The following is a 12,538-nucleotide window of genomic DNA, read 5'->3' as shown; positions in this document are numbered from 1 at the left end:
CCTGATGCAAAACGCATCGTGACCATTGCACCAGTGTGGGAACGTCACCACAAAAAACAGATTTATACCTCTAGTACCACTGTAAATGCAGAGAGATTTAACTGTCAGCAAAAGGCTTAATCGGCATTGTGTGAACTCGTTTGGCTTGAACGTAACAGATGTTCATTTCTATGTAAAAGTTCCGCAGTCCAGCTTTAAACATGAAACATAATTACCAGAGTTCTTGTAAAGTGCTGACAGTCACTAATAGGTTTTGTGCTCAGTACAGTTGTGAAAAAAAAATCTGAGTAAGACTCATTATGTGTTAATAAGTTTACTGTCCACTTTGAATTATAGAGCTAATCACAATATCATTATCATGAATGTGCTCATATTAAAAATATGAAATGCATATTCTTTACTACTTACGTTGATTGTAAAAGATTTACTTCACAGACAAACTTATTACAATTAAAAACCTCTTTGCAACAATGAAGCCAAGTTATTTATTGATTTTAGTCCCGCTTCCATTCACAGAACTCATTAGCCACCTTACAGCTGTTTCTTTGAGACATTTCTCATGGGGAATCGCTGTGCCAGACACCCCTCCCGGCTCCTCCCAGCTGAAGCTCATCCCTCATTAAATATACTGTAGATCTCTAGTGATGCTACAACTAATTGCCGATGTCATTAACGGGGCAGGATGAGGTAAAAAAAAAGGGGGGAGGGATGAATTTAGCAGAGGCTGAGGACAAGATAGGCAGAGGGAGAGGAGATGAGTCACAGTCATCACCCTCTGCAGCTGTGATTTTCCTCAACGTCCACAATGCTCACGCCTATCAAAAATTCTTTGAAGATGTGAACATTAGCCTCACTTGGACGCTGCACTATACTGAGGAAGTGAAACATGGATGGATATTACTAACACAACAAGTGGCAGCAGATTAAGCCTTCCATTTGCAGATAGTATTATCAGTGTTAGTAGCCCAGGGGGACACAGAGGGGACACATATCCCCGGCCTGTTGTGCCAAGCTCGAGTCCGTCTGGCCAAGTGGAATAATCCTTTGGTGCTGCGGCTGCACACAGTCTGCCAGGACTAACACAACCATACAGAACGACATTCATAAGCATGCAGGACATTCACACAAAATAGCTGCATTAAGGTGCACATCAGTCATCTCCCACTTGAAGGTTAGAGTCTCGGGAATACAATAAATGCCAATACCAGGAGAGAGTGAGAAAAAAGTAAATAAATCTAAGTAAATAAACAGTTGGGTTTTGCTAGATTCCTCGAAGATAATACAAACAAAGAGGCCTCTTGTCTGGGGCCTGATGGTTAGGGGGTGGTTTTTGTACCACAAGGTTTTAATTGATGTATCTTGGAACACAAAAACACTTTCACATCCACAAACAAGCAAAAAAGTAAAGTAGAAGTTTTGAACAGTGTTGCCTTGAAGAAATTCACAGTGTTGAACTCAATTGTTCACACAATATGTGAACAAGGTAGGTGCAAAAGCTTGAGCGAGAAGTAGAAACTCTGCTTTATTTCCTTCTTAATAGAAAACTCTTGAATGCATTGCCTTGACTTCTGAAATTGCAAAGCTTTCAGGGGAGTGAGCTTCACAGGCTTTGGAGCATATAGAGCCTCTAGTCTGAACATTTTTGCAAATTTCTGAAACAGTTACTCCAACAACCATATCTGCTGTACGTAGTGACTGATCAGGTGTGAAGAGGTGAGAGACTACACAGGATTGGAACTGCTACCCAAAGCAAAACCATTAATGTCTTAACCCCGTGAGCACCAAAAGCTGCCATCAGGTCTGCAGGGCATATTATCTTTAAAAGAATGGCCAAAGATACACCAATTGTCAGAGTCAGAAACTCTAAAAACTGAAAGAGTCATTAGATTTCAACTTTACGAAGGTTCTTAAACTATACGCTCATCTGTGATGTGTCGTTTCATTAAAAACCTAACCTAATCTAACCTTAAAATTAAGATATTTCATCAAAATTATTTTATTCTACACTCTAATTTGTTTGCTCAGGCCAGCTTCTGTAAAAAAACAAATAAAAAACATTCAGTGATTCATCTGTGACCAAGTTTTTGGCCTAACTGGGTTGAACTGCAGGCTGTGTCTCCACAAAGCAGATAGGAGACAAGCATGGAAACAAACAGAATATGTAAGATGTAAAACATCTCTTATATGCACAGTCATCATTTATTTTTTCAGTGTTCATGATACCTAACGTGATGTGGAAAAATCCTATACATGTTGAATCCAGGTTTTTCCAGGTTAATCCAAGAAATTAAACTTCTGTTTTTTTTCCACTTTTTATGATTTATGGCTTTATAACTGTATTACACTGCAAAAAAAAAAGAACTTTTGAGGTCTCTCAACTTCTTGCCATGGCATGCTGTTTCCAAGGAGGTACACTTTTTTTTTATTTTAATGAAAAATGAGCCCACAGTGAGTAAAAATGTGACAGGAGCAAAAAACTGCTTGGGATTTAGAAGGTTAAAGTCTGTCTGAAAATGCTCTGATTATCTGCCTCTGAGTTTGGCCAAGTAGAAACACTTTCATTCTTTAGATAGAAGGACAACATGTTGTACAAATCATTTAGTTTCATGGATAGTAAACTGGCAATTTGTATGCATGGGATGATTGATTAAAACGAAGCAAAAGTTCAGAAATTCTAAATCTAGGCTAGTGAAAGTAAGCCACCAGGAGACATGAAGTACCAGGCATTGACATGTTAGAAAATATTTGTCATTATATTTATTGGAAGTCAGTGGATACTTCGCTGATGATCAGTCTGCAGGGTGTTTCAGTTCCGACTATGTGACGGGGTGTGATGGGGACTTAAGAGAAGGGACAGACTTCGTGAGTGTGCATGAGTCAAAAAGATCAAGATATGTGTGGTATGTGATCACTTCCCATGGCGAAATAATCACGCCTCACAACCTCCTTTCACCTTTCATCCAGCCGCCCCGCCTCCTCTTCACTCCCGGCCCTGACAAGGACCTCTCAGGCAGGGATAATAGAATTAACAACCCTCTGCGACCGTCAACCGTGACCCCCCTCGCTCTCACCCTGTGACCCCCTGATGAGTGGAGGGGAACTGGTCTGATTCTACCCCCTCTCACCCCCTGTGACCTCCAAGGGAAGGTTTTGTTCTGGCTACTCGGGCAACAAATCTCAAAAGCTAATTTCCCCCTCTGATGTTGCTCACTGGTCGTTTCTTCAAGTTACTTAAGCCCTCGACTCCTTGGCAGTTGCACTCCTGTGAGAAAGTGAAAATATTTCCATCATCCCTCCATCTACCCTCACCGCTTCCTCCACCTTCCTCATTACACGCATCCTCCTCTGCTGTCAGAGGCACAAGACAGGCAGAGAAAAACCAGTCATCAACACTAAAAATAGAAAACTTGTCAAGTGCCTGAAATCATTCTGATAGTCTTTCATGAGGCGTTTCTCTCGGCGAGGCACTTGAGTCGATGTTCAAAAATAAACTCCAATAGTGTAGCAGCCAGCTATTACGGGGTCAACCCAGGGGCACTTTACACCGCATCCTGACACTCTAAAACTACTAAATGATGCTGAATAGCTTTAAGGCAGCCTCCCTGCTTCTGACAGCCACTGGAAATACACAGAGTGGTTGTGAGAGTTTACCCTCCTCATGGCACCAACTGGCCCAGGATGAGTAAGAGCAGGACTGACAGAAGAAAGAAGTTCCCAGGTAGCTCTCTAACAAGATCCAGAAGTGGGTTCTGTGACAGGGAAATAATCCCGTTATGATAAGCCCGTTAATAATGCCACTATTGCCCAGGAGAGGAAGCCCATTATTCTGCAGCAGCAGATCGCCCCTTGCAATCACACGCAACCTCCGAGCTGTTCCGGAGACTCTGCTGGGCTCAACACCGAGTTAGAGAAGTGAGAATGAGGAGGAAGAAAAAGAAGAGGGTTTAGGGGCAGCGACACAAAGGCAGGCTGGGTGATGGATGGGGTTTTAGGGGATTTTCCAATAACAGGTAGTCCAAAAAGAGGCTCCAAAGAGGTCTGAGCTCTTGGGAAAAGCAGGCATCTATAATCCTGTTTGATCACTACTTGGCAAGCTCTGACACACCGAGGTCTGAGGAACTTAACATTTCGTACCAAAATCAAATGTGAAGGGAGACATCGTGTCTTATCAAAACTATGTCCTCTACCGCTGAGTCCCAAACATATTGCTCTTGCCAGCTCGAGGGAGTTTTTTGTTTTCTCTTTTCTCATCTTTCTTTCATGGGTTTGCCTATTTTAGAGATTGCAAAAAGATAGCAGAGAAATTACAACTGAAATCTACACTGTGGTCTTTTGACTACAGCTGGGCCGAGTGTAAAAACAAACCAAGAGCATCAGTAAAATCAGGAGGATGCACGTTGTCATAACTTGTAGCGACGGAGGATCTAAAGCAAAGCAAAGGCTGCAGATTTGTTGTGGATACTTGCGTGCAAGTCTGGAAACTTACAAAATGTCAATCACGAAGACACAAAAACCAAATGGTTCCAGTTTGCTGTCTTTGTTTTGAACTGGGACACTGTGACAAACTGGTTTCTCAATAGCAGCATGTTCCCTAATCATGGTAAATGCATCTATTACACCTAAACATAATGAAAAAAGTAGGGTTGAAATAAATGCTTATTTTCACTGATGTTTAGTTAATGCTTTAATGTACAGATGATAGAAAACTGAATAATAGCCTATTTTGAAGATATGCCCAAATGTTTTTAATTTACAATGAGAAAAAAACTGCAAAAAACTGCAAATCCTAACATGGGAGAGGCTGAAACAACCATTTATATTTGATAAATAACCTAAAATTGTGGGATATTTTCTGCCTGTGTGTTTGCTTGAATCTATATTTCAGTAAACCTTGGTCGTCACCAAGTACAGAGGGAAATATCTTAATATTTAGTGTCACCAGCAACTCACTAACAGCATTAGTCTGCTGTTTAGTGCCATGAAGCTAATGAGTTCAATGAAAACAGCTGAACTCAAGGTTTAATCCATTGTTAACACAAATAATACTGATGAGTGCAGCTTTAATTATTTCTAAATGTGACAGCTTTCTGATAAAGCATCATGTTTTCAGAGTCTTACGCCTTCCTTCCTCCACTTTCATCCTCTTTCCTGTTCCCGCTCATTGTCACCTATATCCTTCCTTCTTTGCTTCCTGCTCTGGATTGTTGCTCCACTGCTCTCCTGTCACTCTCTCTTTTCCACCCCACCCCCCTACTTTCATACCCCGGCTAGATTTTCATCTGCCCGTTCCTCAACTGCAACACCACAGCGTGACTAACCAAAGGCAAAGATGAGAGCAACAGGTGGAAAGAATAAACTTGTCAGATCAGAGTCGGCACTGTATGGACGAGGGCAAAAGTATCAGTATGCGAGTGGTAATAGGAACCATTCATAAAAAATGCCTCGCTCTGCTTTGATGGGTGGTCACCGTTCACAAAAACAGTAGTCTGAGGTGCTCAAATACTTTCCAAAGTAAAGCAGGAGTGTGTTGTGAAGTTGAGAGCAGAAATATGCCACTTCGGTGCACAGAACTTGGGTGGGCTTGATTAATCCTGAGACCAGTGATCCCAGTGGATGGAGACGGAGAGAAAACCAACAGGCTAGGTGAGTCATATGAATCCTTGATGGCTGCTAAGAAAAGAAAATCCACAAGTACAGACAAGGCAGCAGCACACTGACATGCACAATGCCTCAGCAAGGCAATCAGTCCACACCTAATCTCCTCTCCCATTTATTTGTCACGCATCTACTCCACAATAAAACTTCAAACAGCCAAGAAAATGGTATTATAATGAAGTCAGCTGACTCCACTGTAAAATGAGAGGAGTCTTTTAATGTTTTGCCAGAAGACCCGAGGTTATATTATGCCTCCATTCCAGCACAATGACTGTCTGTCTGAGTGGTGGCTCACTGTCACCTTCCCCCACATGGCTCGGCTTTAAGGTCTAACAGTGTGTGTGTATTGGAGATTGCTGAATGCATGCAAACTTTCTCAGTCCTCATTAACCCCTCGCCTCGGTGCCAAATCTCTTTTCACTCAACCCCAGAGCGATATTGTCCTCTTTGGCAAAGTAACATGGCGACTTTGAACAAAACTTGTTGCGTCCAGGCTGCCGCAGAGCTCTGACTTCATTAGAGCAGGTTTTCTGTGGTGAAACAAATGGAGAAATAAGGTTTCCTTAAAAAAGAAAAAGAAAAGTGAGACTGTGCAGGAGTAATTGGCAGCAGGTCCTCCCTTAGTCCAGCTTTTTTCCCCCTCCTCTCCTTTTACAACCAACTTGTTGCTGTTGCAGACTGTAGCCTCTCCCTCTGTTTGGGAGAGTCGCCATGGCAGCGGAGGCCCACATTTTTCATGTGCAGGGTGAAATGAGATAGCAAGACAGGAAGAGAGGGAAGAGGAAGGAGCAGAGAGAGTGAGTGAGTGGGTGAATGAGGGAGTGTGTTTTGTGTGTGTCTGACACTCTGACAGCAGACAGGTTGGCTCTTTAGCATCTCAAAGCATCTGGCCTCAATTCGGCCATAAGAGTTGGACGACTGAAGCCCGGAATCTCCCACTTTGTAGTGCAGAGAAACTCACAGAGTGTCTGTGAGGGTTGAATCTATTGAAAATGGAAAATGTACACAATGGATTTGATCTGTCAGACCATTTGTTGATCAGCAACTGTAACATCCTGGAGTCTGTGCTGATTAACAACCTTACAGGTAACATGTTTTCTAAACACAAAAACCATTTCCTGATTCCAATCACCCAAAATTGGGAAAATCTATCTGATCAAATATTAATAAGATGATGAATTTAAGCCCTCTGAACCCTTAAACTTGCTGGTAGGGTTGGAAAGGTGTATTTTTATATTTTAGAAAGTCCCCAAAATTGCACCAATTAATTAGAAAGAAACTGGAAAACAGAAAAAAATCACCAGATTTTCAGCTTTACAAAGTTTCTTGAACTCACTATGTGTGCATTTTGGTTTCATCTGGAAAATTCATTAAATCCTGGGTTAAAATTATGCTATTTAATCAAAATAATTTTATTCTACATGTCTCATTTTAAAATGAGACACAATTAACCATCTGCAGTAACCAGATTCTATTAAAGAACTTCAAACTCTGCACTTCCTGGCACAACTGAGAAGCCATGATTGACTCAGCTGTGATCAACAGTCACACAATAAAAACTCTTCGGTTGAACTGCAGGGAAGTGTTTAGACAGGGCAGATTGGAGGCAACTATGGAAACAAATTAAAAATGTAAGCATTGAAATATTTATAGTGTGTAAAGCCACATTTTTATTTCCATTTTTAGCAGCACCTGAGGGAACTTGGAAAAATGTTGCACATGTTGATCCAAGATTAAACTTTTGTAAAATATAATAATCAAAGAAATTCAATTTTCTTTTTTCATTTTTTATGATTCATGGCATTATAGCTATGTCATACGGTACAAAATACATTTGGGATTTCTCTCTGCTTCTTATATTTCTTGTGTTGTTTCCATAAAGGTGTAAATTTTATATTGCAGTGAAAAATGAGCCTACAGTGAGTAAAAAGTGTGACATGGGCACCCAGAAACTACTTGGGGTTAAGTATTAAATGCTGTGGGTCACATTTAACGGCATGACAGTCAGCTGACACCGGAGGAAATTGAGGTAACAGTATGTGAAAAAGGGGGAAGATGGCTGACATTCCCGTTCCACTCCAAATCTGAGATTTTCCAGGAGGTTTTCCAGCCACTGAAAGTTATCCAGCGGTGGTCAGCGGTCAGACCCACAGACACTGGAAATACCGAGAATGCCAGTGGAGAGACACAGGGATTAATGTGGCCGGTGGACTACCGTTTGCCGGGATCATTGACCGGTTCAAGCTCAACTCTTTCACTTAATACAGTACTCAGAGGGCGGCTAAGATTTCTGTTAACACGGTCTGACTTCTCATTGTCCCAGAGTAAAGTTTTCCCTCCTAAACCTCCCTTCCTCCCCCCCTGCTGCTTTGGCTGCATGAACAGTGGAGCTCCATTGTTTCAGTTTACCAGAGGCCAGAGAGCAGAGAGAAAGGGCCTGTTATCTTACACTGAAAGCAACCACACTTTGACTGACAACGTGACCCATAATGTGAGGCGGAACGAAGACGCGGCAGTCACTTTTTATTATCAGAGAAGAGCAATTTCCTTACTAGCATCCTTCAATGCGGAAAAGTAGGCCGTGATATCTGAAATAGCTTAGCTTTTTTTTTTTTAAGATTTCACTAAAAGTGTCACAGCATTAGTGTGAAGTCACTGATCATAGCTGAGGCAGAGTAAAACACACACAATGCCGCCCCTCCACACACACCAAGTGCTACTAAATACAGCAAGGCAAATGAGTTCCACAGCAGCTATTACATAAGCAACAAGGCCTCAGTTTAACTGTGCCAGCTTCGATGTATAATTCACTTCCACTCATCTGAGAAAATATCTGACATGGCAAAGACGCACATGAGCAGACATACTGTCCGTGCTGCTGTAAACCTGAGAAAGACAGAGGGGTTGTGGAGGAGGGGACGGACTGACGTGGAAAATACTCATTCAGCAAACTGAACTGAAGCCAGGCCGACTTCTGATCTCTTGCTGTCTCTCTGTCTTCCTGCGTTTCTGTCTCTCCCAGTGTTTCACCAATGCTCCTCAACCAGAGGCTTTACATAAACACCTGGCATGAGATTTAGTTCAACAGGATTGCTGGGGGAGAAAAAAAAAGAAGGAGCTGAGGATAGGAAGTCGGGATGGAGTTTGATAACATTTGTATCATATCTGAATCCTTACAAATCCTTTATTGAATCTTTTTTAGTGAATGTTTTTATTTGGTTCGCTATCATAGCTACACCCCAGAGACTCAGATTTCACCACGGATTTTGTCCTAGTGCTGCGAGGGAAAACAGCATTTGCTCTGCTACAGCTGCAAACGTGAAAAACAACAATTCTTCTCTCATTCAGCAAATCTAAAAGGATGCACCTATCATCACCTGAAGTCCTGCTACTCTGCTTCAGGTCACAGATCACAGTGTAACACCAGGACAATAGGTGGAACACTCAAGTTAGATTTCCTCTCCTGCAAATATCGAGTTTTGCATTTATTTGACTGACTTTGGAACATTTAAATTTGCCATCTTCTTGTGTCACTGACTTGGCATGGGGATTCTATACGTCACCAGTTTTTTTCCTGTCTTTGCAGGTGCCTGTGGTACGAAAAAGCAACACAAGAGACCTCCTGAAAGAGCTTGTGAATGATAAATTAGCTGAGGTATTTGTTGGCTGTGGAGTTTAACACGTCCAAGTCTTTCACCCAAATTGGAACCAGATCCAAAATGGAACCAGCTATCTGAATTTAATTGGATCAAAGTGAAAGACATCCAGAGGAGAAGGAGAGCAAGAAAAGGCCTCACTACCTTACTATCTTTTCAGTACTGTTCGCAAACCGGGAAGCATGAGTCAACATGGCTGGAAAGGGTTACGTATGTAACCTGTAACATGTGACACACGTTTACCTCATTTGTTTTGCTCAGAGCCGATGAGGTAACCCACCGTCCCCACTCTCACTCCCCTCCAACTCAAATTAAACCTCACACATTTATAGTAGGAGTGAAACGTCACTCCCACTAACTCTGCCAAAATATCCCGTCTGGGTAATTACAGTCTTCTCCCAGCGTGCCCTCAAATGAAACCTTCACATGATTGGGTCAAACAGACAGATACTACAAAGAGCAGCGAGAACGGACGGCCCTCCGTCTATAAACGGTGCTGCTGACACATCACTCTCGGGCCAAAACAAACTTGATGAGAAACTACAATATGTGGCCCAAGGCACACAAGGAGTCTTATAATTACACGCATAGGGAAGACATAAGAGGAGAAGCCTCTGTTTCCCAGAGTGCTTTGTCATCAAAAGCAACACAAAGATTCCCTTTGAGTCCTGCGGATGAAAACATGTTTTGCACGGGTCACACTTCTGAGATGCGGTCCAAATCGACTGCTTTGGTAGAAGTGTATATGCTGCCTCATGCTCTTTCTTTGCTTCAATGTGAGTGTGTGTTCAGACAGATTGAATAACACCCCCCTCCTCCTCCTCCTCCTCCTCCTTTAGGCCAACTGTCCAGAGGGTGGAACAGCTTTTCTAAAGGCTGAAATTTCCAATCAATACCTCAACAGTCTGTAATGAGGAGATTACCCCATGTCAGGATTAGGAAAACTTGGGCTCAGACACCTCCAAAAACTCAACATTTGATCTTAACAAATCCATGGTTCTGTTTGTTCCTGAACAAAACTCTTTACAAAACTCAGAAAACTAACCACAAGCTAGTGCCAGTCAGCTTAATCATCCAGTCACCTTAAATCTACCAGGTACCATTATCTGATCATTGAGGTTTTAGAAGTCATCACCAACTTTTTCGCTAAACGAGTTTCCAGTCATCCTAAAATCTATGTTCCTGTGTGAAAGAGTCAAACAACCTTTATCTCCTTAAATTTCTGACACGCTCGTAAATGATTTCACACTGACTCAAGGTGAATGTCAAGTGTCAAGCAAATTTGTATCCATGTAAATGAAGCCAAACTGGAGAAGAAAGCAGGCTAAAGGGAAGCCTGACTTTGGAGAATCTAAGACACACATGCACTCACATTTCACTTATCCAGACACATGCAACAGCACACACTCACCCCAGTGAGAGCACTGCATCGCTGCCTCCACTTGTCTCTCTTGCGAAAAAAAAAAAAAGAAATTTCAAAGATCACTCAGGTCTCCTCAGATTGTCCTCCTCTCTTCTCTCCCTTGTTGTCTATCTCTTCCCTACAACATTCCAGCTTCCTGCCGTTGCATCTGCAGACTTCGCATCCCGACACGAGGACTTTCAAATGGAAGCCCCCTTATTTTCCTGTCCTGTCCTCTCCTCCTCCTCTCTCTTCACTCCAGTGTTCCTCTTCTCAGTTTTCCTTCCCTGCCGTCTGCCTTAGCACCGCCTCCCACTCCTCCTCCTTATCCTTCCCTCCCCTCTCCCACTTTTTTTATCAGCCAGCCCCTCTGCCTCCAGTTTCCTTCTTTTAGCAGCCACACTACTCTCCTCCCCCTTCTCTTTTTAGAGTCATCCACCCCTACTCTTTCACACATATCCTCTGCATCAACACAATCCTGCGTCAGATTTAACATTTATGGAAATTTTTTGTTACTATTTTTGCACATGGGACGGGCGTGCAAGGCAGAATGTGCCCACGGGTGTCAGGGGAACACCTCCTTCCCAAACAGTTCTCAGCATCTACCCTTCGGGCTAAATAACAATGAAGTTACACCCAATTGTGTAATTATTAAACAACATTGAATACATCAAGAACTGCGGCTGCAACAAACGGAGGAAGGGAGCGTGTCCATTAACTCAAAAGGGGTAAATTACATAACATGTTTCTACATATCTTTGTGTACTTTGTGTACACTGCTCTTGTGCACATGAAGGTGAGTTTTATTCAGCAGGCGATGGAAAGAAAGAATCAGTGGAAAGTCGAATCAAATAGACTTCTGTGTGTGGAGTGATGTGCTGGAGGTGAAATGAAAAAGAAGAGCGGCATAGCGCAGCTATATTAAGGCTGTAGATAAAGATTGTTTTCATTGTCAGAGAATGATTATTTCTACAACTGATTATATGTTCAGTACGTTGGAGTGGAGCTTTTTGGCTTCTGACCCCTTTAGATGAAGCTAAAGCTACTTGTGACCTCTCAGCCTCAGTGCGTAGTGTAGATAAGTTTTGATTTCTGACTGAAAAGTGCAACCTGAAATATCTCAAAAATTACATTTTCATTCAGTTTGGTACCTAATATGCAGATAAAATGAATCTTAATATCTTTCATGGTCTCCTAATTTTCCTTTTCCGACGCCATATGTGTCTTTATGTGCACATCCATGAAAGTGTTGAGTGCAAATTTCCCTGTCAAACTAAGATGGTGAACATGGTAAACATAGCCTCGCTACACTTTCATGTTTGCTTCAGAGCACTACTGTCCAGCCTCACAGAGCCACCAGCAAGCAGCTAAACTGTTCACTTATTTTTTCCATCAGTTCAGCACTTAATCAATAATTAATCCACTAACTGTTACAGCACTAATTAATTTACAGATCACACTGCTCTGTTGTGTGGGACACAACACTTACCGCTCTTGGTTTATTGTTGTGTGCTGCCATGGAAAACTGGTAGGAGGACTGAGTAATGCTGCAGAAGTGTGTGTGTGTCAGTGTGTGTGTTCTCGCTCTCTCCTTACTGGAACTTCTCTGTACCTCCCTCTGAGTCCCACGGTGCTACAACAACAGAGAAGTGAGTTCACTTGTGCTCTCTGACTTGGCACTTTACTGCCATTAACACAGCCCACCTCTCCAGGCTGAAAATACACACCAGAAAGCTTTTCAGTCTTTTATATGTGTGTGTAACGCTGAGTCGGTGTGTGTGTGTGAGTCAGCAAGAGTTTCTGTTTCAGCCTCCAAACAGGTAAT

The 12,538-nt window shown here is 42.3% G+C and overlaps 1 protein-coding gene across 3 annotated transcripts in view; it reads right to left on the bottom strand.

Annotated features, from left to right (window-relative positions):
- Positions 1-12,538, bottom strand: part of lzts2a (leucine zipper, putative tumor suppressor 2a) — a 54,016-nt gene that overhangs the window by 10,210 nt on the left and 31,268 nt on the right. Inside the window, exon 1 of one of the 3 annotated variants that reach the window (XM_023263902.3) lies at positions 10,723-10,970. The exons of the other annotated variants lie outside the window; for them this stretch is intronic. The gene's annotated coding sequence lies outside the window, so the exon portion shown is untranslated. Of the gene's footprint in view, positions 1-10,722; positions 10,971-12,538 lie in introns of those variants that run through there. 3 annotated transcript variants of the gene reach the window in all.

The sequence above is a fragment of the Amphiprion ocellaris genome, chromosome 16 (genome assembly GCF_022539595.1).
Source record: "Amphiprion ocellaris isolate individual 3 ecotype Okinawa chromosome 16, ASM2253959v1, whole genome shotgun sequence".
In the NCBI taxonomy this organism is placed as follows: domain Eukaryota; kingdom Metazoa; phylum Chordata; class Actinopteri; family Pomacentridae; genus Amphiprion; species Amphiprion ocellaris.
This window is presented reverse-complemented; position numbering and strand designations above follow the sequence as displayed.